This window comes from Callospermophilus lateralis, chromosome 14 (genome assembly GCF_048772815.1).
Source record: "Callospermophilus lateralis isolate mCalLat2 chromosome 14, mCalLat2.hap1, whole genome shotgun sequence".
Lineage (NCBI taxonomy): Eukaryota > Metazoa > Chordata > Mammalia > Rodentia > Sciuridae > Callospermophilus > Callospermophilus lateralis.
In genome coordinates this window covers 28,337,008-28,364,581 of record NC_135318.1, presented here as the reverse complement: position 1 = coordinate 28,364,581, position 27,574 = coordinate 28,337,008, and the positions used below count along the sequence as shown (strand labels likewise).

Below are 27,574 nucleotides of genomic sequence, written 5' to 3'. Positions count from 1 at the left end.
CCAGTCATAGTGTTGCACATCTGTAATCTCAGTAACTCAGGAGGCCAATGCAGAAAGATTCCAAGTTCAAGGTAAGTCTGGTGATTTAGGAAGACCCTGTCTTAAAAAATAAAGTATTTTAAAAAGGGATGTGATGAGGTCGGTGACAGAGTGCTCATGCACAGGCCCTGGGTTCAATCCCCAGTACGAAAGAGAGTGAGAGTGAGGAAGAGAGAGAAATTAGTTGTTAAAGTAAAGAAAGAAAGAAAAAGAAATTAAAATTAAAGTAATTCTGTCTTGAGAGACATTAATTTAATTGTATGCCATTAATCTGTGAAAAGAATGCAAGCGGAATACAAACATAAATCTTTAAAAAATACTCATGATCTTCAGATCATTATTGATTTCCATGTACTATCTTTAGTTCCATGTAATCTCAGAATGTTAAACTCTTTCATTTTATAGAAGATGGTTGCTTAGAAAGATTTAGTAACTCTAGTAAGGTTGCATAGATTAGAAAACAAAGAGTAATGATCTCTAACTCCTGCATCAGTACTTTCTGTACTAAAGAACAATGGGTATTAAAAGTAATAGATGTTGAATTTTATTAATTATTATTTCTTAAATTTACTAAAATAATCTGTTGTTTTTTTCTCCTTTAACTTGCTAACAAAATAAATTGGTCCTGTGGTTCTTTTTTTTTTTTTGGTACGGTACTGAGGATTGAACCTAGCTAGAGGTGCTTAACTACTGAGCTACACCCCAGCTTCTTTTATTTTTTTATTTTGAGACAGGTCTCACTTAGTTGCTGAGGCTGACCTTGAATTTGTGATCCTCCTGCCTCAGCCTCTTGAGTTGCTGGAATTATAGGTGAGCCCTTGGTATTACAGGTGTGGACCATCATGCCTAGCCCTGTGGTTGTATTCTTTTTGATATACTGCTATATATGATTTGTTAATATTTTATTTAGGATTTTTGCTTCTGATTAAATAAACTGATTATTTTTGATAATCTTACTTTGAAGTCAGGTGCAGAGTGTTGAATTCTCATATTTTCAGTTTATGATACATCATCATTTTTGGTCTATACACAACCCTTCTGTTTTTTTTTTTTTTTAACATCTATTTTTATCTCAACTTTTCTCTTATATTTTTAAAAGTATATCTTTGTGAAATATTGCTGTTTTTCCTAAATATGTGTGTTTTTTTATTTGCAAAAACAAAATTGTATCATTTTCTGTAAGATCCAGCTGTGATGTTTTCTTTACGTTAAGTCCATTACTTTTAACTGGGCATTTCTTTGGCATGTTAATCAATAGTGGAATTGCTGGTTTGTTGAATATATGTAAACTTTGCCTTTAAGTGCAGCATTCCAGAGTGGATGCTATGGTCTACATTCCCTTTAATGAGTGAATTCCATATTGTTAATACTTGGCATAATCTAACTCTACTTCTTGATGCTTTAAATGTAAAGTTATATCTCCTACATTTTAAATTTGCATTTCTCATATTATTAACTGAGTTTAAGTATGTCTTTGTAAGTTTATTAGCCCTTTAGGTTTCCTCTGTTAAATTGCTCCTCCTTATTATTTGAATTCCATTTAAAGCAAGAAATGTCCATTTATCCATTTTCTAAGATCATCTTCTATCTTTAATTACATTTTGTTCTATATATTTGGTAATTTTTCAAGTTTGTATTATAGTTTTAACAGAAAACAGAATACTTTCATTTATTAAAACTAGATAAATCTGATACTTGTCAAGCAGGTTAAGATAAGGTCATTGGGAAAATTAATTAAAATAAGAGGTATTGTTTTATTTAATGGATTTAATTTTAAAAAGGTGTATTTTCTAGATCTGACTCATATTAATAAAAACATATAATTTGTAGCTACTTTAATTATTTTTGGAAATGTTAGTATTTATATGAACACTGAGATTACCAAATATCCTGAAAGCTTTTTTGGAACTGTGATCATATTTCCTGCATACAAAGGGTGTCCACTTTGATGGTAGAATCAGCAGCACATAGTTTACATCTCAGTCGTACCCTCTTTCTCTACAGATTCTTTTCACTGTATCCCTATTACCCTTTTATACATTATTTATATATGATGAAACAAGTCCTAGTTTTTTTTTTTGTCTTGTCTTTTTTGGTACCAGGGATTGAACTCAGAAGCACTCAACCACTGAGCCACATAGCCAGCCTTTTTTTGTATTTTTTTTTAGAGACATGGTCTGAGTTGCTCAGCACCTCACCCTTGCTGAGGCTGGCTTTACTATATATTTTCAACTCTGTTAGTGTATCTGTTTTTTTTCTTTTTTAAATATAATGAGTTTATGTGCAGTTATTTTAACTATTTTGTGTTTTTTGTTTGACAGTGAAGTTAATAAATATTATATTAACTTACTCTCAGTGGTACATGGTAAGAGCTTGACATAAAGCTCTTAGCTTTTATTTATTTTGTATACTTATTTACATAAGTATAATTGTAATCCCTGCACTCATTTTAAATAATTATATTACCAAAACATGTTATTTTTTTCCTTATGTTTTTGTTTGCTTGTACAGTAAAATACAGAAGGTAATTCAGTGACTGTTCACATTGCTTACCTGTGGGAAGTGTGATGGGATGTAGGAGTGGATCTCTTCATTTTTTACATTATATGCTTATGTAAAGTTTGGTTATTGTCCCCCCGTTTTATGTTATAATTTAATGACTAATAAGAATCTTTTAAAACAATTGAATTATACTTCACCAAACTATCTATTTTTTGAACATTTGAATTTTTTTTTGTAGGTTATTAATAAACAAACATGTCAGGGCTGGGGATATAGCTCAGTTGGTGGAGTGCTTGCCTTGCATGCACAAGGCCTGGGTTTGATCCCCAGCACCACAAAAAAAAAAAAAAAAAGTCAAAATAGTATTGATTGCTACAAAAGAAATATACATTAAGGCAGTGAGGTACCTTTTCTCTCTAGTAATTAAAAAATAATAATAATAACTAACCTAATGCTGGGTAAGGTATGTTCTAGAACTTTACTTTCATACGTGTTGGTCTATTTCAAGACATGAAATAGTCGTGTAGTCATCTGTTAATCTCACTTGTGGTATTCTAACTCAGGAAAGTTAAGAAAAAATTGTATTAAAAGTCTATATGAATAGCTGGATGTGGTGGTTCACACAAGCAATTACAACTACTGGGGAGGTTGAGATGGGAGGATCACAAGTTCAAAGCTAGCCTGGACAATTTAGGAAGATTCTGTCTCAAAATTTAAATAAATAAATAAATAAATAAATAAATAAATACATACATACATACATACATACATACATTCATAGGGTTAGGCATGTAGCTCAGTGGAAGAGTGCCCTTAGGTTTGATTCCTAGTTTCTCTCTCTCTCTCTCTCTCTCTCTCTCTCTCTCACACACACACACACACACACACACACGCGCGCGCGCGCGCACACACACACACAGTCTACATGCTTGAAGAGTGTTGTTGGCAAATTATTTTAGAATAGTGAAAAATTACAATCTAAATCTCAACTAGAATGGAATGAATATTAACCAAGAATGCTTTTGGCTGCAGATAAGCCCTATTAATAGTGAATTAACAAATATTTTTCTCACATTAGAAAAAAACAGGTAGTGGAGGGCTTATACAATGACACAGTGATGACATAAACTGGTTTTAGGGGCTAGAGTTATAGCTTAGGGGTCAAGCATGTGCTTAGTGTGGACAAGGCCCTGAGTTTAATCCCCAGCACTAAACACCCACACAAATTAAAAACTATTTTTTTCTATCCTTATCTGTGAGTCTTCATCCCCAGTGTATTATTATCCTTCTTGTTTTATTATGGTCCCAAGTTTGGTATATCCACAGATATCAAGACAACCATGAAAATCAGCAACAAAGTTTCTTTGGGTTATTTTGGGGGTGGGTCTTCTTTTTTAGTGAATGATAACCTTTCCCAGAAGTGCTTTCTCCTTGTCCCCAGAGGAGGTTTTGCTATATCTCGGGGTCACATAGTCATGTCTGGCCAAATTAGAAATCTAAAAAAGCAAGCATTTGGATTTCCAGAGTCTGTGGTGGGAAGCTGCAAGGTAGACGGAGCTTGGGAGTGTGTATGTTGAATAGTGAATGGTTAAGTAAGTTATGACGAATCTACTTGAAAACCTATAATATAATCAATAAAAAATAATGGTATAAAAGCAGTCATAACATAGAAAATGTTTGCACAGAAAAAGTTATAACATTTTGCACCATAATTCTATTCATGTAGATAAATGATTGAAGGGGAAATTAGAAGGAAACAATTTAAAAGATAAAAATAGAACATGTCTTTGAATAGTTTTGCATATTACATTTTTGTGTATTGAGTATGATGGGGATCTGAAGAAAGCAACCCATTTTCTCTTGTTTTCCAAAGCAAAATTACAATATTGTAAGTTATGTGCATAGCTTTATAGTTCCTTTTTGCAGTTGAGGTTGAATTTTGCATTGTTCCAACAATAGATAAATATGTCTGTAATTCATCTGCCTGTGAATTGGGTTTTATCATTTTATTTATTTTTTTTTTAATTTTTTTTTTATTTTTTTATTTTTTATTTTTTTTATTGGTTATTCAAAACATTACAAAGATTGCAGAATCACATCGGTTGGGTTTTATCATTTTAATTTACTTCTTTTAACAACAAAAAAATTCAGACTTACTGGAAAGTTTCAAGAAGAGTACAGAAATTCTTTACTCAACTTCACCTGTTGTTAATATTTAAAATGTGGTAATTTGTATTTTTTATTACTAATTACAGTTCTCTATGTACTGGTATAGTTTCTTTATATTCTTATGACTTTTAATCAGTCTTTTGCCATTTATTGCTAAGTAGTTTATTATGTAAAATGTCTTCTATTTGAGTATGTCAGCATGTATCTTCCTGCTTTGCTGTGGATCAAATCCAGGACCTTATAGATGGTAGACAAGTGCTCTACCACTGAGCTACATCCCCAGATATTACATGTATTTTAACTCAAATTATAATCTTTATTTCTTCAGTAGTCATCAAGGCTTTTGCTGTTTCCAAATAAGTGGTAAAAAGAACTTAAACAAACCAGTATTTAGAGAAATTGGACCATGCCTATAGTAGCTTAGTATAGTGTTGCTGTACAATAGGCATTCAGTAAATGAATTGGCAGATTTTATTGCAGTATATAGGTTAGAATTTGAGTGGGGTTCAATTTATTTAATCAGTTTTTGAAATTTTCATTCTATTAACTCGTATTCTCTTTATGAGATACTTAATGAGTAATGATTTTATACTAGAAACTTTGTTATTCAGTAAGGATCAAGAAGTAAATAATAGACAGTTTATATTCCAAAGAAGTTAATAGTTCACTAATCACTTTAAATGGAATCCCCCAGTACCATGCTGTATTTACAGTTGATACATTATCAAGTATATTTTAAAAGTTTTATCAGAATAATACATGTACACAATTAAAGGTAAATAGTTCTTAAAGACTTATGATGAAATCGCTGTTTCCTCATGTCCATTTCCTGCTTCCAAGTATGACTTTTTTTTTTTTTTTTTTTTGTATCAGGGGTACTTAACCACCGAGCTATATCCCCTATTTACCCCCCTTCCCTTTAATTTATTTAGAGAGGATCTTGCGTAGTTGCTGAGACTGGCTTTGAATTTGTGATCCTCCTGCCTCAGCCTCCCTAGCTGGTAGGATTACAGGCATTCCAAGAATGACTTTTCAGAATCAACTTAGCTATATTATCTCCTTTCAGTTCTTTGCTTCATATCCTAGCCCTGAGCTCTCAATAAAGTTAGATTACAACATTTTAAATTAATATCTTCATTATTATGTAAGCATATGCAAATACTTCTCACTTCTAGGCCAACCAAATGGGAAAAGAAACAATGATATTATACTTCCAATTTTGTTTTTTCTTGAGTTAATGGCTACATCAATGTTTTTCATGGTTTAGTTTTCTTCTAACCTTGTACTAATTCTTTTCACATGCTTCAGTAACCTTTTAATACAAATTTATATGTAGTCAAACCTGACAGATGATTCCTCAGTCCCTCTACTCCCCTTTTAAATCTGTAATCTTATTCTTAAAGCTTCTTGCCATGCTCTGTTGTGGATTACTTGCTATTTAGGCCCAGCCATTGTCTTAGAACTTCCTTTTGCCGTTCTCTGTTCTTAGAACTCCTGTTTCCTGCATCCCATGTTTTCTTTTTTGGATTATCCCTTAATTTAAAAAAATTAAAAAAAATTTTTTTTTAGTTATACATGGACACAATATCTTTATTTTGTTTATTTTTTATGTGGTGCTAAGGATCGAAGCCACTGCTGACCCATGAGTGTAAGGCAAGTGCTCTGCCACTGAACCAGCCCTATCCCTTCATTTTAGTAATATTGTTAGTCTCTTGAGAAAAGATATTTGGGACATAAGATTTGGAAATCTATATGAAAATGATTAGTTGATGAAATTTCAGGTTGAATATAATCTGAATACATTGCTTGACATTTTTTTTTTGGCAGTTTCAATATTATTCTGATTCTTGACTTTATATTTGTCTTATTTTTCCTCTTTTAGAAGCTTTTTATCTCTTATCTAACATTTCACGATAATATATATTTAAAAATTTTCACTTATTGTGTTATATAGTGGTATATTTGTTTCTTTCAGTTCTTTTTTTTAAAATTTATTTTCTTTTTAGTTATATATGACAGTAAAATGTATTTTGACATACATATATGAAATATAACTTTCCATTCTTATGGTTGTATAGAGTATGTCCAATTCATTTTTTTTTTAAATTTTCTTCCAGAAATATTTTAATAAAAATTGGCCATTTCCAAGAAACACCCACTGCATGCCCATCAATAAAAGAGAACCATAACAAAATAGAAAATTTACCATATGGCTATGATTTAAAGAAAAAAATTGCAGACACTAAACACATCAGCAAAGTCCAATATTAAAGTCACATTCCTTCTTATGGGCTATGATTAAGAATCTGATTAGATATCAAAATAAAACTTAATACAAATGCTTAACTATTTAGGTCAAACGACCTCTACAAAAGTATCTGTCCTCCAAGGCATTCCAGTTTGAGACTCAGTTTTAGAATAAGGCATAACAAATATTAACAAAAGACATACAAGGTGATGAAAAGAGGAACTCTACAATTCCCCACATACTCTGAACCTAATAAAACAAATCTAATTTTTTTTTTTATTATTTTTCTTTAAACAACTGCCAAGATTGGAATCAAAGATAAATAGAAGGCACAACAGTTTTTGTTCTGGTTGTTATTTGGTTGGGGGGATTTTTTTTCTTTTTTTTTTAAACAAATACAAATGAAACATGAAAAAACTCTACTTCAAAAGAATCTAACAGTTCAAGAAAAGCCTATTAATTGCATTCTAGACATTTAAAACCTATCTCACAATTTAAATTTCAATGGTAAAAACAGTAGGTTTTAGAATTATTTTGTGATCACATATCAAAAGAAAAAAGTTCTATTAACACCTTTTATTCAGTTTTTAACCACATCAAGGAGAATCAAATGTCAAATTTTCCAATGGCAATTTTTCCACATCAGAAGGTAGTCGTAACTCTCAAAGAATAAACAATTTGGATTTTTCCTGCCTCCAAAATGCTTATCAAATCCTGCATTCCTCACAGGTTTTGAAACACTTAGAAAATAAGTAAGAAATATTCCAATGAATGAAACATACCAAATGTCAGTAATAAGCAAGACACATTCCTTTGGGGAAATGGCTGTTTAAAAAAAAAAATTCCAGTCTGTATATGCAAAGTAAGCAAGGAAATTCAGTCTTTTTTCTTCTTTAAAAATTCGTTACTCTTAAAATAGCATTCCACAAAACTGGAAGTGAAGGACTAAAAGGCCAGGAGAAGGGAAAAGGGAAGGAGCACACACCATTAACACAAAAAGAAGTAAAATTGTACAAACTTAAGCAGTTTATAAGACTAGGATCATCATACTCCAAGATAACAAAGGCTGGTTGAAGAAATTCACCATTCTGCAGAAGCTGGGGTTTTTATGCTTCATGAAGACCAGTGAAGAGCAATTCACTGCCGTGGAGCAATCCCCCTTCCCACTCCAAATCCTGGTTTCTGCACCATGCCTCCACGGGGAGGGCCTCTCATTCCACCGCCCAGCCCACCTCAAGGGCCTCCAGGTCCCCGCAGGCGGTTATCTCGATGGTCCCCTTCCCGAGCAGCTCCAGTCTTCTTCTCTTCCACATTCAGTGGGACTTCACCTCTGAACATGATTGGTCTGTTACTAAGAACTTTCTGAACAGGCTCAGAATCATCGAATACAACAAAACCAAAATTGGGCAATTTTCCACCACTGTTTATGCGCAGCTCCACCACATTCCCATAATTTTGAAAGAAATCTTTAAGTTCTGATTTGTCCACTTCATGAGGCAGGTTGCCAATGAAGAGTTGGTGACTATCAGGATGTCTCACAATTCTTCGGGGCTCAATATCACCTTGCTCACCAGCCTCACGGATTGGTCTGGGTCCCCTCTGAGGAGGAATATTTATTCAGGGATTCCTGCCACCTTCTGTGCTGTGGGGCAAAGCTTGTTCCTCTCCCACTCAGCCGCGCAGGTTGAATTGACCAAAGCAATGGTTATGGAGAAGCCTAGTCCCCTGCTGGTCGGGCGGGAGTTTGTGAGACAGTATTACACACTGCTGAACCAGGCCCCAGACATGCTACATAGATTTTATGGAAAGAACTCTTCCTATGTTCATGGGGGATTGGATTCAAATGGAAAGCCAGCAGATGCAGTCTATGGGCAGAAAGAAATTCACAGGAAGGTGATGTCACAAAACTTCACCAACTGCCACACTAAGATTCACCATGTTGATGCTCATGCTACTCTAAATGATGGTGTGGTGGTCCAGGTGATGGGTCTGTTATCAAACAACAACCAGGCTTTGCGGAGATTCATGCAAACATTTGTCCTTGCCCCGAGGGCTCTGTTGCAAATAAATTCTATGTTCATAATGATATCTTCAGATACCAAGATGAGGTCTTTGGTGGCTTTGTCACTGAGCCTCAGGAGGAATCTGAGGAAGAAGTAGAGGAGCCTGAAGAAAGACAGCAGACACCTGAGGTGGTACCTGATGATTCTGGAACTTTCTATGATCAGACTGTCAGCAATGACTTGGAAGAACATTTAGAGGAGCCTGTTGCTGAACCAGAGCCTGATCCTGAACCAGAACCAGAGCAAGAACCCGTATCTGAAATCCAAGAGGAAAAGTCTGAGCCGGTATTAGAAGAACCTGCTCCTGAGGATGCTCAGAAGAGTTCTTCTCCAGCACCTACAGATATAGCTCAAACAGTACAGGAAGACTTGAGGACATTTTCTTGGGCATCTGTGACCAGTAAGAACCTTCCTCCCAGTGGAGCTGTTCCTGTTACTGGAATACCACCTCATGTAGTTAAAGTACCAGCTTCACAGCCCCGTCCAGAGTCTAAGCCTGAATCTCAGATTCCACCACAGAGGCCTCAGAGAGATCAACGAGTAGGAGAGCAACGAATAAATATTCCAATTCATTTTATTCTATTCCCTTCCTTTCATTCCCCTTTGCCTAATCCAATGAACTTCTGTTGTTTCCCCCACCCCCTGTTGTGTGTTAGCACCCATAGAGCAGATTCAGCCTTTGGTTTTTAGGGATTGGCTCATTTCACTTAGCATGATAGTCTTCAGTTCCATCCACGTACCGACAAATGCCATAATTTTATACTTCTTTATGGTTGAGTAATTGTATATTTATACCACAATTTCTTTATCCATTCATCTGTTAAAGGCATGTAGGTCGGTTCCGTAGCATAGCTATTGTGAATTGAGCTGCTGTAACCATTGATGTGGCCACATCACTATAGCATGCTGATTTTAAGTTCTTTGGGTATATGCCGAGGAGTGGGATTACTAGGTCAAATGTGGTTCTATTCCAAGTTTTCTGAGAAATCTCCATGCGCCAATTTGCAGTCCCACCAGCAATATATTAGTATACCTTTCTCCCCACATGCCTGCCAATATTTTTGATTACTTGTATTCTTGATAATTACCATCCTGGCTGTCCTTCAGTTCTATGAATTCTTTTAAACATTATTTCTTTCATATTCCCCTCTTTGATTTTCCTTGGTCTCCCCTTCTGGAATGATTATAATTGGATATTAGGCTTATTTATTTATTTTAATATTTGCCATCTGTTTGCCATTTTCTTTGCCTTTTGTTCTATTTTTCAGGAGAATCCTTCATTTTATCTTGATTTGTTTTTTTCCTCCTGTTTTGATTGTCATCATTTCAATTTCAGTGTTTTGATCTTTAAACATTTCTTAACATCCTTTTGCTTTGTGTATGTGATATTATCTCTAATTTCAGCAATGAAGATAACAATAGACTTTTTTTTTAAAGAGCTGTATGAAAATTAAGAGCAATAATACCAGTACATCACTTAGAAAAGTCCCTGGGGGCTGGGGATGTGGCTCAAGTGGTAGCACGCTCGCCTGGCATGCGTGCGGCCCGGGTTTGATCCTCAGCACCACATATAAACAAAATGTTGTGTCCACCAAATACTAAAAAATAAATATTAAAAAAAAAATTCTCTCTCTCTCTCTCTCCCCCCCTTAAAAAAAAAAAAGAAAGAAAAGTCAAGTCCCTGGTACATAGAAAGCACTCAGTCATGTTAGCTATTTTTTCTTTAAGGGTATCAGAGATCTTTTGAAGTTTTGTTCTGTGTCTGTATGCTCTGTTGTGGGTGTTTTGTCATCTTTGTTTTTGTCTCTCTTATTGGGTGGAACCTTTTCTCAAGTGTCTAAGGGGTTCAATAAGTGAACAGTTTTTTAAAAGCATGACACTAAGAATGTTACACAAAGCTCTCTATTTGTAGTTTTGGTGTATTGCCATGGAATCTTCCCTAAAGGATGTTCAAGTCTTCACTCTTGGACAGTGTGATTTAGGTGAATTGTCTTTTTTGCCGGGAGAGCCCTCAGTATCAGTCATGTTTAAGTGCCCCCTCTTTGGATTTATTCACTTTTCCAGAAAAAATATTTTCCAATTACTTTCCTTGGGAGAAGGAGTTTATATAATAGGTATTATTGGAATCTATGTGGATAGTAGGTTATAGGTCTCACCCTCAAAAACCTTTTATTTATTTATTTCTTGGTGAGGTGCCTCATTCTTGCCCTATACCATACCTGACTCTGTTAAGTGGAGCTTGTTCCTTTCAGTTTCTTCAGAGACCAAAGTCTGATGTCTCGTAGAGGGAGAATTAATAGTCCTTTAATGGCAAGGAGTAGAGAGGTAGGTTCCTTGGAGATCAGACTACTTTACGTACTTTCATATAAAAGTTTTAAATCTTGTAAATACATGATTCATCTATGCATTTCATATTTCTAACTTCTAAGCTTTTAAGGCACTTTGGAGAAAATATACTAGCTTCTTTTAGGAACTCCCTTGGATTTCTGAGCTGCTGAGTTAGTGACCTTTTTAAAAATTTTTGTGGGGCTGTTGATGTAGCTCAATTGGTAGCGCGCTTGCCTAGAGTGTGTGAGGCACTGGGTTCGGTTCTTAGCACCACATAAATGTGAAATAAAGATACTGTGTCCACCTAAAAACTAAAGAAATAAATATTTTAAAATTTTTTTCTTTTTTATTTCTGGGAATTGAAACCCAGGGGAGTTCTCCCACTGAGCTACATGCCCAACCTTTTTTACATTTTATTTTGAGACGTGTCTCACAACGCTTGAACTTGCAACTCTATTTTAGCCTTTCTGGTAAACTGAGCCTCCAAGCCCAGTGTAATGACTTTTTCTGAATCTGTTTTCTACCTTCCAGAAATAGGTAGTTATCACTTGACATTTGTCTTTTTTAATATTCTCTCTTGATATTGTGGGTTTGTTTTTTAAAAAAATTTTTTTTAATGTTTTTTTTTGGTAAGTTTTTGGGAAGGGGCTGTTCTAGCATGTTTTAAAATCTAGTATGTATTTGCTTTCATCACTGTTAATTTTCCTATTATTTTTTACTTCCTAGGATTCTTTGGATTTCCTATTTTTGTAACAGTTTTGTCATAAATCTATCAAGTTCTGTGAGTTATCCCAAAGGACTTTTAAAAAATACATAAAAATAAATAAATAAAGATATTGTGTCTATCTACAACTAAAAAAAAAAAAAAAAAAAAGATTCCATGTTACCCCAGTCAGAATGGCTAGCATCAAGAATATAAAAAATAGCTGGACACTGTAGCATATGCCTGTAATCTCAGTGACTTGAGAGGCTGTGGCAGAATCTAAACATTAACTTCAATGATGCTATCTGTTAAATTTTACCAATCAAGAGTATTAGTGATCCCTTCCTTTATTTCTCTGAAGCTATTTAAGTTTAAATTAAGCAAAAGTATATAAAATAAAAATTTTAGTTCCTAGGCTGGAGATGTAGCTCAATGGTAGAGCACTTACTTGCCTAGCATGTGTGAGTCCTTGGGTTCAGTCCCAATACCATCAAAAGTAATAATAATAAAAATAATACTTAAGTTTCTGGGTCTCACTAGTCACAATTTAAATACTCAGTAGCCGTCTGTGGCTAGTGGCTGTCATATTGTACCACATAAATAGAGCACATTCCCATTATTATAGAGAGTTGAATTGGCAGTACTATTCTAGAATTTTAATATTTTCTTTAAATATATTTTTTGTCCTTGATGAAATTAATATCAGTGTATTCATTTGTTATTCATCACTACTATAAAGTATCTTAAGTGTCTAATGATAATAAATGGCATTATATGAAAAGGATATTATAGAGAAATGTGGACAGGCCACATGTGCAATGAAGAGTTGTCGTTGCCTCCAGTTTGGTCTTTTGCTTTGTGAGGTTGAAAGCTATTATTTTATTATTTTGTCTTAAGCATTTCAGATTCTGAGGGGATTGAGTCTTATTAACTAAGCTTATAAGAGATTAAATGCTAGTTTTAATATTTATGGGGTTTTTGCCCTTTTAGTGACTAGAATATTTATAACCTATAAGCAAGTACTACTGTAGAGAACCTGGGAAGTCAAATTAATAAAAAAAATTGATATTAGAGTGAAGAGAGAGCCTATAAAATGGAAGAAAATCTTTGCCAGCTCCTTCAACAGAGGATTAATATCCATATAAAAAACTCAAAATATATAAAGAACTCAAAAAACTTAGCACCTAAAAAACAAATAGCCCAATCAATGGATGGGCAAATGAACAGACACTTCTCAAAAGAGGTACAAATGTCCAATAATTACATGAAAAAATGTGCATCTATATCTGTCAGGGAAATGCAAATCAAAACTACATTAAGGTTTCATCTTGAGGGAGCTGGGGTTGTGGCTCAGTGGTAGAGCACTCACCTAGCATGCATTAGGCATTGGGTTTGATTCTCAGCACCACATAAGAATAAAATAAAGGTATTGTGTTCACCTACAACTAAAAATATATATATTTAAACAACAACAACAAGAAGAAGATTCCATCTCCAGACTGGGGTTGTGGTCCAGTGGTAGAACACTTGCCTAGCATATATGAGGCACTTAAATGTTCAGCACCACATAAAAAAAATAAATAAAGATAGACATTGTGTCTATCTACAACTTAAAAAAAAAAAAAAAGATTCCATCTTACCCCAGTCAGAATGGCTAGCATCAAGAATATAAAAAATAGCTGGACACTATAGCATATGCCTGTAATCTCAGTGACGTGAGAGGCTGAGGCAGAAGGATCACAAATTTGAGGCCAGCCTCAGCAACTTACTGAGTCCTAGTCTCAAAATAAATAAAAAGGACAGGGGATGTAGCTCAATGGTAAAGTTCCCCTGTGTTCAATCCCCAGTACAAACACAAAAACAAAAAATAAATGCTGGTATGGATCTGTGAGAAGAGGAATCCTTATACACCGTTGATGGGAGTGTGTAAACTAGTACAGCCACTGTGGTAATCAGTGGGGAGTTTCCTCAAAACCTAAAAATGGAAATATCATATGATCTAACTGTACTACTCCTGGTGTATACCTGAAGGATACCTGCATACCTATGTTTATTGCAGCACATATCACATTAACTGTTATGTGCTATCAGCCTAGGTGCCTGTTAATGGATGAATGAATAAAGAAAAGGGAGACTATATACACAATGGAGTATTATTCAATTATAGAGAAAAATGAAATCGTGATCTGTAGGCAAATGGATAGAACTGGAGAAAAACATGGTATAAGAAATAAGCTAGACTCCAGACAAATATCACATGTATTGTCATGTGTGATCTAGAGGGAAAAAAGATAAAGTAGAAGGGAGCCTATTAAGAAAAAGGGCATCATGGGGGGGAAGGATTGAAGGGAGAGTGGGTAAGAAAGGGCAATTATGAATATACATGTGTGAATATACCACAATGAAACTTGTTATTCTGTATAATTAATATGCACTGATAAAAATTTGGTTTTGGATTGGGCCAAAGAAATACAGAAAATCCTGATGAACTATTCTTGTGATAATATATACCTTTGCAGTGACCCAAAACCTCATGTCTTCCAGTTTAATTGTATCTCCTTTGCTTGAATTGTATTAAATATATATGGAAAATTCTTGTAATTTGTGTCCATCTTTATATTCCCATGCAGACTCCCATCCTGTATTCTACATCACTGCTTTGAAAAATAGGTTGTTATACAATTTAGGCCTCAAAATACGTGGCTATCATACCTGAAATTGAGTTTTCCAAGGTTCTGTTAGTGAGGTACTTAACAGACTGCATTTAAAATAGAGAACTATAATAATTATTGAGCTACCTTATGTTGCTTTCATTGTTATTCTTGGAAGGTGACCATCTAAACTGTAGAAAAGAGGAACGGTGCTGGTTTTATGAACTGGTTTTATGTCCTGCTATTTTGCGAAATTATTGTATTTAAATTTTTCTAATTTCCTGAGTATTCTAAGTATACATTCTATTTCTAAAAATTAATACATTCCCCTTTTGTTAAATTATTATTTTCCTATTCAATAGTTCAAACATACTGTTGTATAAGCATTTTATTAGTATGTTAATGGAGTTTGGTTTATCTTTAGGTCTCCTCCCTTAAGTTAAGTGATACCAGTTCTGAACATCTAAAGTCCCCCAAATGGCAAACCCCAAAGGTTAAGTTTCTGAATTTCGAAATACTGAAAGTTGAAATTCCCAAAACCACAGTTCCCATTGTGGATACACGGGGGTAGGGGGGTATTTATATGAGAAGAGTAGAAATTTGATGCTAGGTAGGAAAGGGATTGGTGCTTTTACAGTTGTATATGAGATAGCTGCATAATGATATATGGAATGAAAATTGGAAACCCAGTAAAACATTATTTTGGGTGTGTCTGTGAGGGTATTTCCAGTGGAGGTTAGTGAGATTCTTGAGTGGACTAGAATCAGAAGATCTAGAAGCATAGCACACTGGATGGGACAATTTAATAGGGACTTCCTTTCATGTATAAATGAATTGTAGAAGAATTTTTTAAACAGAGCAATACTAGTTAGAAAATGAGCATGAATGGATTTTTTGAGGAACACCATGTGCCCTAAAAGAAAAAAGCTATTTATTATGATGTAAGACTTCAAAATATAACTAAAGATTGCCGGATCTTATAGATTCCTCTTGCAGTTGCCAATTCTCTATTCTTGTGATATGTTTTTTCATTCGTCAGATTTTCTTTTTAGTTTTTTAAAAAAATTTAAATGCATTTTTAAATAATTTGCTATGGTGGGTATTTCATCTAGTATCATTTCTAATACTGGAGGTATAAATTGTTCAAAGAATTTTTTGAGTTCTAATTTGTTGTATGCATTATTTGCAGATTTAACTGTGCAAGTGCATTTTCACAACATTGACTGTATGGGAGCATGGAATATGTAAAAAATTCCTCGGTAAATGAAGAGGTATTTCTTTTTGTACATCTGTGTTTATGAAAGATTAAATCTATCAGTATCTCCACTGTTTAGGTCATGACCCCTTGTGGGTCTTGATTGGATTCATCAAGAAACTTAGATTATTCATCTTTGTATTTCATAGAACCATTGTTCTAATGCTGGCTACACAGAATTACCAATTATAATGATATGCATTTGTACATTTAGCTTGTTAACCTATTTGAGTAGTTTGTATGCTCATAACTCATTATCAGTGCAGTTGTTGATAGTATATTTGAGTGTGCTTGCAAAAATATATATTATTGCCTATTATAATTTGTAAAATGAAGTAATCTGACATGTTTTGTGTTTCTTGAATCCCATTATGAAAATGTAATTGCCCTTTTAAGAAAATTTTAAACTGTTTTTTTCCAGAATTATATTTTTGGAGTTTTGGTCTTTCAGGATCTCAGCATTTAGGATTATGTCATTCCAGATTGTGTTTTCAGGATTGTGATCCAAATCCATAGGTAGGATATAAACAGATGTTTTGAATAACAAACTGTGCTAGATCCTTTTGTATACATTATAGTAATTAGTTTAATCTTTGCAGTAACATTGTGAGTTTGGGAGCATTATTCCATTTTTACTAATAAGGAAATGAAAGTGTAACAAGGTTAAATAATTTACCATTATTAAATGGCAAAATAAGCTTTAAAGTGACTAGATGTTGAGTTGACTTTTTTGGAATTTGATTTCTACTTTGTATCACTATTGTGAAGAACAGAAAAGATTCATAATCATAATATAGGTATATATATGTGTGCAGTAGTATATATATGTGTGCAGAAGATAGATGTTATCATTGCCTCTTGTTAGTATATTTCAGTATGATTTATGTTAGGTATTTGGTCTGTGAAAATGGCAAAAGTGGCTTTGGAAAAAAATTACAGTAGAATGTGTTATTTGTATTTAAAAAAGGTAAACTCACATACTTAAAATAATAAAGTTTATAGTATTGGTTTTATTTTAGGAAATTAAAGCTTTATTCAAATGTTTCTTGCAAAAACAAAAACAGTTTACATCTAATAGATGGGCAAAGATATCTGGAATTATATTTGAGTTGGCAGACATTTATTTAGTTTAATGAACTTGATAAGAAGAAAGAGGGCTGGGTATGTGGCTCAGTAGTAGAGCACTTGCCTAGCATGTTAAGGTTCTGGGTTCAATCCCTGAAATCTTCTCTTTAAATCTAGCAGAAGTACTTTCTGAAGAGATAAGAGATAAAGGATGATTACATGAAAAATCATAAAAAGCTTCAATCAGAATCCATAAAACAGTGACAGGACGGACAATAATTAAAATGTCAAGTAATTGTATGTTTTAAAATATTAAAAACAGTATGAATGTAGTAGTTTTTAATAACTTTTAAGTTTCACAGCACTGGGAAATAGATTATAGGCCACTTTATGAAAATAAATACAAATAGCAAATAACAGGTGAGCTCAAGGCTTCTTATCCATTAAGTACATGGCAAGGATTTAAACTAGGTTTAACTGGCTATACCTGCACTGCCTCTGAAAAGGTTTCTTGGGGCTGAGAGAGCAGCTCAGTTGCACTTGATTCCGGGATTCTTTTTTTTTTTTTTTTAAAGAGAGAGAGAGAAAATTTTTTAATATTCATTTTTCAGTTTTTCAGTGAACACAATATCTTTATTTTATTTTTATGTGGTACTGAATATTGAACCCAGCGCCCCATGCATGCCGAGCGAGCACGTTATTGCTTGAGCCACATCCCCAGCCCAATTCTGGGATTCTTAACAATCAGCTTTCCTTAATTTCTTAAACTTTTGATTATACTAGATATGTTCTTTTGAGAGAAAAATTAATCTTTACTATTCAAAATAACTTCAGGTTTGGTGAAATACTCATTGCCATGCTCATGGCATTCGGATACGTGATCATAGCCTGTTTGCTTTTCGTTGACCTGTTATTTCCATTTTTTTTCTTCTTACTTTTCTTTGTAGAACTATTTATTGGTAATGAGATTGTTTTAAAGAATGCTGTTTTTATGCCTCTTGTTACTGTCAAGAGTGAATATTTCATAACCATTTCTCTCTCTCTCTGGTCAGTCTGTAAGTTTCTCTCTCTCTCTCTCTCTCTCTCTCTCTCTCTCACCCACACACACACACACACACAAATTTGTTGTTGTTTTTTTTTATTTTTGTCTTCTCCAACTTTTTCTGAGTCCTAATGTCTTTTTTTTTTTTTTTTTTTTAATGTGGTGCTGATTTTCAAAATCAGTGCCTCATACATGCTAGGCAAGCACTCTACCACATAGCTACAACCCCAGCCCAGTCCAACTGTCTTGATCCGAGAATTTTAGTATGTTGGCCTGGAAAATTCTGCCATCATAAGTCATATTCTAAGCCTTGTATACATAGATTATTTCAGAAGGAGAATTTTAAGACATTCTTTTTGGGGGTGAGGGGCAGGTATGGTGGAAACCAGGGATTGAACCCAGGGCCAGTGGGCCACTGAGCCATATCCCTAGCCCTATTTTGAATTTTTATTCAGAGACAGGGTCTCACTGTTGCTTAGTGCCTCACTGTTGCTGAGGCTAGCTTTGAATTCAGGATCTTCCTGAATTTTTAGACATTCTTTTAGAAAATTTACTTATAAAATGTGATAGGTAATGTATTACAAAAAGAAAGAAAAAAGCCTGTGATCAGAATCAGAAGGCTAATTATACATTTAATAACATCAAAGAAAAACAAATGTGAGATAATTTATGCACTTGTCATATTTTTTCCTATAATTTAGAAGTTGGACAACCCATGCTTATCTGTATCACCACCTTCCATCTTTCTTAAATACAGCATTGATGGTTTTTTATTTTCTGGGTTTCATCATCATAATGAAAGACTGTTTATTAGTCACTCCCACATATATAGTTAAATCCTATACAGTATACTGCAAAATGTATAGATGTACACACACATATATGCACATACACACATATGATATCAATTAATTTATAGGATGGTATCCGTATTTATATAATTATTTAAAGATGGGATTTTACTACATTTCCCTGGCTGGACTAGAACTCCTGTGCTGAAAGAGTTTTTCTGCCTCAGTCCTCTTAGTAGCTGGGAATGATACATCCTGCACCTGGCATGTGGGATGGTTGCAAATTACTAGTTCAGTCTCTTAATCATTGTTAACATTTCACACAATATAGTTTGTGTTCCATAAACATGAATTTCTCCCTTAATGTCATCTAATTTTCTTACCTTTATCATTAGATAAAAGACTTTAATTTATTGCCTTGACTGGAGGAAAAAAAGAAACCCAAACAGAATTAATCCTAATGTTTAGATTTTTTATAGTTATTTTATTAATATAGATTATTAAAGCAATTATATCTTTATACACCAAGGATAGCATATTTTTACTGTGAAAGGGGGCAACTGGTTGCTTATACTCTTCAGAGAAAATAGAAACAAAGATTTTGTCTAGATGTGAAACAAAGACTTAAATGTCTTCATTCAAGGGATTGGGCATTATAATTTTTTTTAAAAGAAATTGTTTTCAGTCTGATTTTATTTGTCATTTTGCTTTTGCCTGGATATTTAATATTTATGGTTTTCATGTTCTAAAACTTTTTTCTTATTTTATATTAGTAGAAGAAGCTGTAATTCACATTTTATGGTCACCTACATAGTAGATGAAAGAACTAAGAATTTGAAAAAATTTCAAATCTTTTAAGGTGGGAAAAACGCTTTCTAGCTTATGTACTTATTTTTTATATTTTATACACTCTTAGTTTCTTCATTTAGTGCAATTAAAATTTTATCTTTTAAATCAAATAACATTGAATATTTACAACATTGCAAGATAGTATGTTTTGGGACAGAATAGTGTATTTGTTTATAAATCTACTGAGCATAACAGCTATATAATCTAGTACATAAAGTGCAAGAATTCTGGTTTTGTATCCTCAATATAAGCCAAGTTGGAAGCACTTAGTAGGAATTTAATGAATTCTTATTGAATGTATAAAGATTTATGCCCGTAGGGGATTTATAATCTGGTTGGAGATGAGATGAACCATAAACACTTGGAAAATTAAATGAAAGTAAGAAAATAATTACATGATAATCCTGGCTTAATGAGATTAATTGTATAAAGTGTTTAACAGAGTGCCTAATACATAGTAAACACTTTGAAGTGCTAATTTTCTTCCCTTTTGACTAAACACTAAAAGTTCCATAAAATGATATTTACATGTAGAGATTTGTTTTGTTTTTAAATGATAATAAATGCTCTTGAGTTTCAGAGAGATTACTATGAGCTGAGTCGGCTCAAATTTGAATATTGGTAGAATATGAAAAGAAAAGGTGTTTGGGGAGGTTAGCAGGAAAAGGGAAAAGCAAACAGCAAGGCATGGACCTGGAAAAGTTCAGTTCTATGTGAAGATTAATTGCTTCAGTTGAAGCACAGAGTGTGTGAGTAGGGATTATGAAAGGTGAAGCTAGGAAGAGTAGTTTGGGACAGATTGTGGATATCCTTATTCTGCTGGGAAGAGGCTGGACTTTATATGCCACCTGAGATTTGTAGGTTTATACTTTATACATAGAGAATGAATGCTTTAAATATAGAAAAGTAGGCCCCTTGAAGAATGCTACTTTAAGGATTAATGTATATATCAAAAGAATTTTATTGGTTTAAAATGTGTTTAGAACCCCTTTGGAGCCATAAACAACATATACATTATAGAAGACTTGCCATTTGCATGGCATGCTTTCTGAGACCATTTCAAATCCTCAGATTTTAACATTGTAAGATTTTTGTTCAAATCTTTACTTGCTCTGAATGTATTTCTATTGAGTGTTATGTTTCTTGTATATAATACTAGTCTACATGTTAATATTCTTTTCAACTTTAGTGAATGTTTTATTTTACTTTATGAATTATTTTTTGCTCAGGTTGGAGTATTTGGCGAATCGGTTCAATAATTGTTTTTTTAAAATCTCAAACATTTGGTGGACTTGTTCACATTCATAGCTACAAGTTATTACCAAATTTGATAATCTGTTCCTTTTCAGGTTAAGAGCTATCATTTTCTTAGTCTTTACATTTTCCCTTCTTCCAATATTGTTATTAACACTTTGGCTTTCTTTAGTGGTGATGAGGAAGACATTCTTTATGAAGAAACTTGGGGGGCTGGGGTTGTGGCCCACTGGTAGAGTGCTTGCCTAGCATGTGCAAGCACTGGGTTTGATCCTCAGCACCACATAAAGATAAATAAATAAAACTTTATATAACTAAACTAAAAAATAAATATTAAAAAAAAGAAACTCAGGGTTTTAAAAAATAACCTTTTTTTTTATTAGTTGCTCAAGACAATATAATGATCTTGACATATCATACATTTGATTCAAATAGGGTATGAATTCTCATTTTTCCACGTGTACAAATTGCAGGATCACATTGGTTATACATCCATATGTATACATACAGCAATCCTAGTATCAGTTGTATTCTGCTGCCCTCCCTATCCACCCCCTCCCCGCTCCTTCCCTCCCATCACCTCTCTCTACCCATTCTACTGTGACACTTATTTCTCTCTCTCTTTTTTTCTTCCCTTCCCCCTCACACCTTCTTATATGTATTTTGTGTAACCATGAGAGTCTCCTTCCATCTTCAGTGCAATTCCCCTTCTCCCTCCCATTCCCTCCCACCTCTTTTCCTTGTTTCCTGGTAATCTTCTTCTCATGCTCTTCCTCCCTACACTGTTTTGAGTCGCCTCCCTTATATCAGAGAAGACATTCGGCATTTGTTTTTTAGGGATTGTCTAACTTTGCTTAGCATAATCTGCTTTAATGCCATCCATTTCCCTGCAAATGCCATGATTTTGTTATTTTTTAGTGCTAAGTAATATTCCATTGTGTATAAATGCCACATTTTTTTAAATCCATTCATCTGTTGAAGGGCATCTAGGTTGGTTCCACAATCTAGCTATTGTGAATTGTGGTGCTATGAACATTGATGTAGCTGTGTCCCTGTAGTATGCTCTTAGGTACACTTGTACATTGCTGGTGGGACTGCAAATTGTTGCAGCCAATTTGGAGGGCAGTATGGAGATTCCTTGGAAAGCTGGGAATGGAACCACCGTTTGACCCAGCTATTCCTCTTCTCGGACTATACCCCAAAAATAACATTTTTTAGTAATTGCCTTTGAACTTTGAGATGTAAATGAAAAACATTAGGCTAAACTCATGCATTTTTAGTCTTTGAATTAGGCCTTAGCCTCTCCATTGCCTTCACAAAGTATCTTCTGCATGGGTAACCATAAGTGTCATAGTCTGATATACTGAATATGTTTGTAGAATTCTTCCCTTGATCGATATCTTCTTTTCTCACACTTCTTTGTGTGCCTGTATCTGTGTGTGTGTAGATGTGTATACCATATGCATCTGGTTTTGTATTTTTTTTCAGTGAACTTTCTAGCCCATTGAGCAAACATCAGGAACATTTGTAAAGATTTAATATTTAAGAGAGTAAAATGTGCTGTGGGAACTGATTGGTTGGGAACCTAAGTGAACCTGTATGAGATTGTAGAAACCTACTGCTGGGTGGTTATTTATATACTGTCATAAGGCAATGATATGGATATAATTAATTTAGTGGTTTGGGTAGTTGAGGGTTTTCTGTATGGGAAAACCAGTATTTGTTATCAGACAATTGGAGATGGCTTTGTGAAAGAATGCACCACTCTTTCCTATAGCATTTCAGAGGTAATATGTCCTCTAAAAACTTCCTAATCTTTTTTGAAAAGGAACGATAGACAAATAAATGTAAACAGTACAAGAATTTTTCTATGCTAGTTACAGAATAAATACCAGGTCAAAAGTTTTTGAAAAGAGCAACAATTCTATATTTGTCTCCAAAATTAAATAGATGTCCCATTGTATTTTATTTCTGTTGTTTTTATATTCACTGCTTTTGCCTGTAACTGTTTCTGTTGTAAGTACATCTATCATGTTATTTGTACTCATGGTGTATATGACATGTTACATCTACTGGACTGTGAACTGTTTTATTTCTATTGTTAGTCTTTTAATCCCAGTGCCAGTAACTGTGCCTAGTACAGAGTAGGTGCTCGATTAATATTGTGAGTTGAATGAATGTGAATATTTGTATCATTTGAATTATCATTTATTAGAAGACTGTACTATCTTTTCTTAGCTTTTCTTATGGACTGGTCATGTACCCTAACTAGATTGGAAATGTGTTATGAGTAGGAACTTGATTTTGTCTTTCCTAAATTCTTCTTTATAACACTTTGGGCTGTAGTGGGTAATAGGTATTCTCAAACATGTGATTAAACTGAAATATGTTGGTAGTTTTTATTTCCTTATCAGGAGATTCCTAAAAACACAGTCATTAATAAGAAATTTGGAAGAGATTCAAAAAGCCAGTATATATACATACTTGTCTGTCAGCTTGTGGGCTTGTGTAAGACTCCATACTTTCATTCAGTAGAGAGTTGTGGTTCTGGGTCCTTGCTTTTGAGTGGCCTACTTGCTTTATTTTGGCCTTCTACCTGTGTCACAGATGATGTAAGTCAGTGGCTCTTCAAATGTGGTCTCAGATTAGAATATCACCTAGGTGCTTGCTAAAAATGCAGATTCTCCTGCCCCCTCCAGATCTACTAAATCAGAAACTCTGAGGGTGGAGCCCAATCTGTGTTTTAATTAGTCCTCTAGGTAATTTTGATGGTGAAGTTTGATGCCACCATGTGATGTAACTATCTTTAAGACAGGGCTAAAGGTAACGCTTATGTGCTAGAGAAAACCCAACTAGCAGCCTAGATTAAAGAGCGTAAGGAATTAAAAGGTTTTTAGAGGAAGTTAGGTATAGTTTACAAGAAGGCATTAAGATGTAAAGCAGGGGGCGCTGGGGATGTGGCTCAAGCGGTAGCGCGCCCGTCTGGCATGCGTGCGGCCCGGGTTCGATCCTCAGCCCCACATACAAACAAAGATGTTGTGTCCACCGATAAATAAAAAAATAATAATAAATAATTAAAAAAAAGATGTAAAGCAGGGGCTGGGATTGTGGCTCAGTGATAGCCTGCTTGTGTAGCACATGTGAGGCACTGGGTTTGATCCTCAGCACCACAGAAAATAAATAAAGGTATTATGTTCGTGTATAACTAAAAATATATTTGAAGAAAGATGTAAAGCAAATTATTGATACTTCATTGTATTCTATTTTTTTAGCTTAAGTAAACCATATTATGGATTTTTTAAGTATTTCTCTTTTTATGTGTGATTTTGTGTCCAAATTGAAAGATGAGAACTTTAGTTAAGTTTTCTGTATGTTATTTTGGATTTTTATAGGAGTAAATGTTCTTTTTATCCCATAGCAAATGACTGAGAAACAACTGAAAAGTATTCAACACACTGGCACTTTGTGTGTTTTCTTTTTGAGTATGCTTTTTTCAGTGATGTCATTGATTTTGAATTCGAATCCTTTTAAAAAATATTTTTATTTGTTCTAATTAGTTATATATGACAGCAGAATGCTTTTCAACTCATTGTACACAAATGGAGTACAGCTTCTCTTTTCTCTGGCTGTACACGATGTAGAGTCACACTGTTTGTGTAATCATACATGTACATGGGGTAATAATGTCCCTCTCCTTCCACCATCCTTCCCACTCCCATACTCCCTCCCCTTCCCTACCTCCCCTGTACCCAATCCAAAGTTCCTCCATTCTTCCCTACCCCCCAACTTCATTATAAATCGTCATCTGCATAACAGAAAACATTTGGCCTTTGGTTTTTAGGGATTGGCTTATTTTGCTTAGCATGATATTCTCCAACTCCATCCATTAATCCACAAATGCCATAATTTCATTCTCCTTTAAGGCTGAGTAATATTCCATTGTGTATACAAACCACATTTTCTTTATCCATTCATCAGTTGAATGGCACTGAGGTTGGTTCCATAGGTTGGCTATTGTGAGTTGAGCTGCTATAAACATTGATGTGGCTGCGTCACTGTAGTATGCTGATTTTAAGTCCTTTGGGTTTTGGTATAAATTAATTCAAATGCTTTTTAATTTTAGAGTACAAGGTAGTTAAAAATTGTGTCAAGTACATTTAAAATATTTTAGTTTATTAGATATAATGCATTCAGATAAGCCTGCTTATGTATGGAAGATTTCTATTCCTTTTACAAGTTGAGTATCCCTTATCTGAATACTTGGGACCAAAAATATTTCAAATTTCAAAATTTTTTGATTATGGAATATTTTCTAGACTTTACAGGTTGAACTGTTCTAATAGGAAAATCCAAAGTCCAAGATGTAACATGGAGTGCAAAAGGTTTCAGATTTTTGAGCATTTTGAATTTCATATTTTTGGATTAGGGATGCTCAACCTATATATATTCTTTTGACAAATAAGAATTAAAAAAAAATAGATCTGGCATGATGGTGCACACTTACAAGCCTGGTGTGGGAGGCTGAGGAAGGAGGATCGCAAGTTTGAAGTCACCCTCAGCAACTTAGCGGGGAACCTAAGTGAAACTCTGTCTCAAAATTAAAAAAAAATAAAAAGGGCAGGGGATGTGGCTCAGTGTTTTAGTGTCCTTGGGCACAATCCCCAGTACCAAAAATTAAAAAAAAAAATTAAAAAATTAGTTTCCTATTTACCATGTAGACTAAATGGTAAAATACCTACATAATATTGTTTGTCTTTTTTCTAATAGTTGGGAAATGGAAGATCTAATCTTAGATATACTATGTTTAAAAAAAACAAAACTTATAAAGCATCCCAGAAGCTTTTTTTTCAAATGTTTATTTAGTTGTAAATGAACACACAGTATCTTTATTTATTTTTATGTGGTGCTAAGGATTGAACCCAGTGCCTCACACATGAGAGGCAAGCACTTTACCACTTAGTTACAGCCTCAGCCCCCATCCCGGAAGTTAATTTTTTTGAAAATAATTCCAGAGATTTCTTTTCAAAATATGTTATTATCATTAGCTGTACTCGTACACATAAATGGCAGTATGATGACTTGTGCCTGCTTTTTATTTAAACTCTGGAAAGTTCAGGGGAGAACACTCTTAAGAATATTGAGGTGACATTAGAGCAGCCAGAAGTGAGATTTCTGAAAAAGTAGTCAAAATATAACAATGATATGTCAAGAATTATACCTTAAAAAAAAAAGTAGCTGAAATCATCACTTCTGTACTACTCAGTAAGTTTGGAGACCACTTACTGTCTTATTAGAGGTCTCTGTTCTGGAAGGAACTTTATTGTGAAGATGAGAAGGGAGAACTTTTAAGGAACCTTGCAAGCTATTGCATTTTCTAGTAACCTTATACATTAGGTGTATGCCTTAAGCTTTCATTGTGATAGTTTACTTAGGTCTTGGACCATCACCTTAGTTCATTTGTGAGAATGCTATTCCCTTTAGGGATATAATTCAACTAATCTCTTGGTGCTTCTTTTTATTTCTCTCTAAAACTAATGAGTGTAGACAGAAACATCCAAGATAGTCTACAAATTGGTGGGCTTATGACTGAATCTGATGAATGAGTATTGTTTGGTTGTAATAGGTTTCAGTTACAACACTCTGCCTATGATTGTACAGCCTTCCCAAGGTTGAAGGGGATGATGCATGTAAAGGTTAACTCCAGTTCCTTTGTCTCTCAGTTACCTCATTACCTATGGAAACATTCATAGTTACTATATACTTGTGAATTTTTCTAGAGATAATACCTACATGTAGAGGCATATGATGTGTTTACCTTTTTCTTTCTATTTTAGAAAGACACCTGTTTTAAACATTGTTCTATGTCTGGCTTTTTTTCATGTACTCTATCATGGGTATTATCCCACCTCAGTATATATAGAGCCATCTCCTTTGTAATAACTACCTAGTGTTTTTTTCATATCCTATTTTTTTCACTATCCTACTTCATTTCTTTTTTTTCTTTCAGTTTTTTTCTTCTATTTCCTTCTTTCCCCTGCCTTTTCAATTAAATAATCCAATAGAGACAACGATATAGTGTCATTTACGGAGACTCGTTAGCTGGGATTTAATCTTTATTTTGAAAGGGATTTATATTCACACCAATTACTGTGTTTTAGGCACAGGTTATTTTTTCATAAGAAATAGCTTCCTTGTATAGGAACATGTATTTTAAGACTTTTGTTTTTAATTTTCCAGATGTGAAAAACTTAAGAGGTTGACATTATTCTTAAAGAGTCTTCTCTATTCTCACAGGTCTTAGTTCAGGTTCTAATTTTCTTCCAGTTGTACTCTCATAATCTGTTTAACCAGTTCCCCATAGATGGGCATTTGGGTTGTACATAATTTTGTCTTTTTTCATTATATCATTTCATACTTTTGCAAATATATTTGAAAAAAACACATTCTTTCAAAATTATTGGGTTAAAGAATATATAAACTTACGGATTTAATGGATATTGTCCACTATAAAGTGAAACTGATATATACAAACACAGCATACAAATGCATGCTTCTCAACATACTAGATCATTAAATTAGTGAATTACTGACCTTTATCAGTCTAATAGAAAAAGG

The 27,574-nt window shown here is 33.9% G+C and overlaps 1 protein-coding gene and 1 pseudogene across 2 annotated transcripts in view; both read left to right on the top strand.

Moving 5' to 3' along the window:
- The window catches only part of Strn (striatin), a 104,899-nt gene that overhangs the window by 14,367 nt on the left and 62,958 nt on the right, over nt 1–27,574 (top strand). The gene's annotated exons all lie outside the window — the stretch shown is intronic.
- LOC143380667 (ras GTPase-activating protein-binding protein 1 pseudogene) lies at nt 8,584–9,711 on the top strand (annotated as a pseudogene).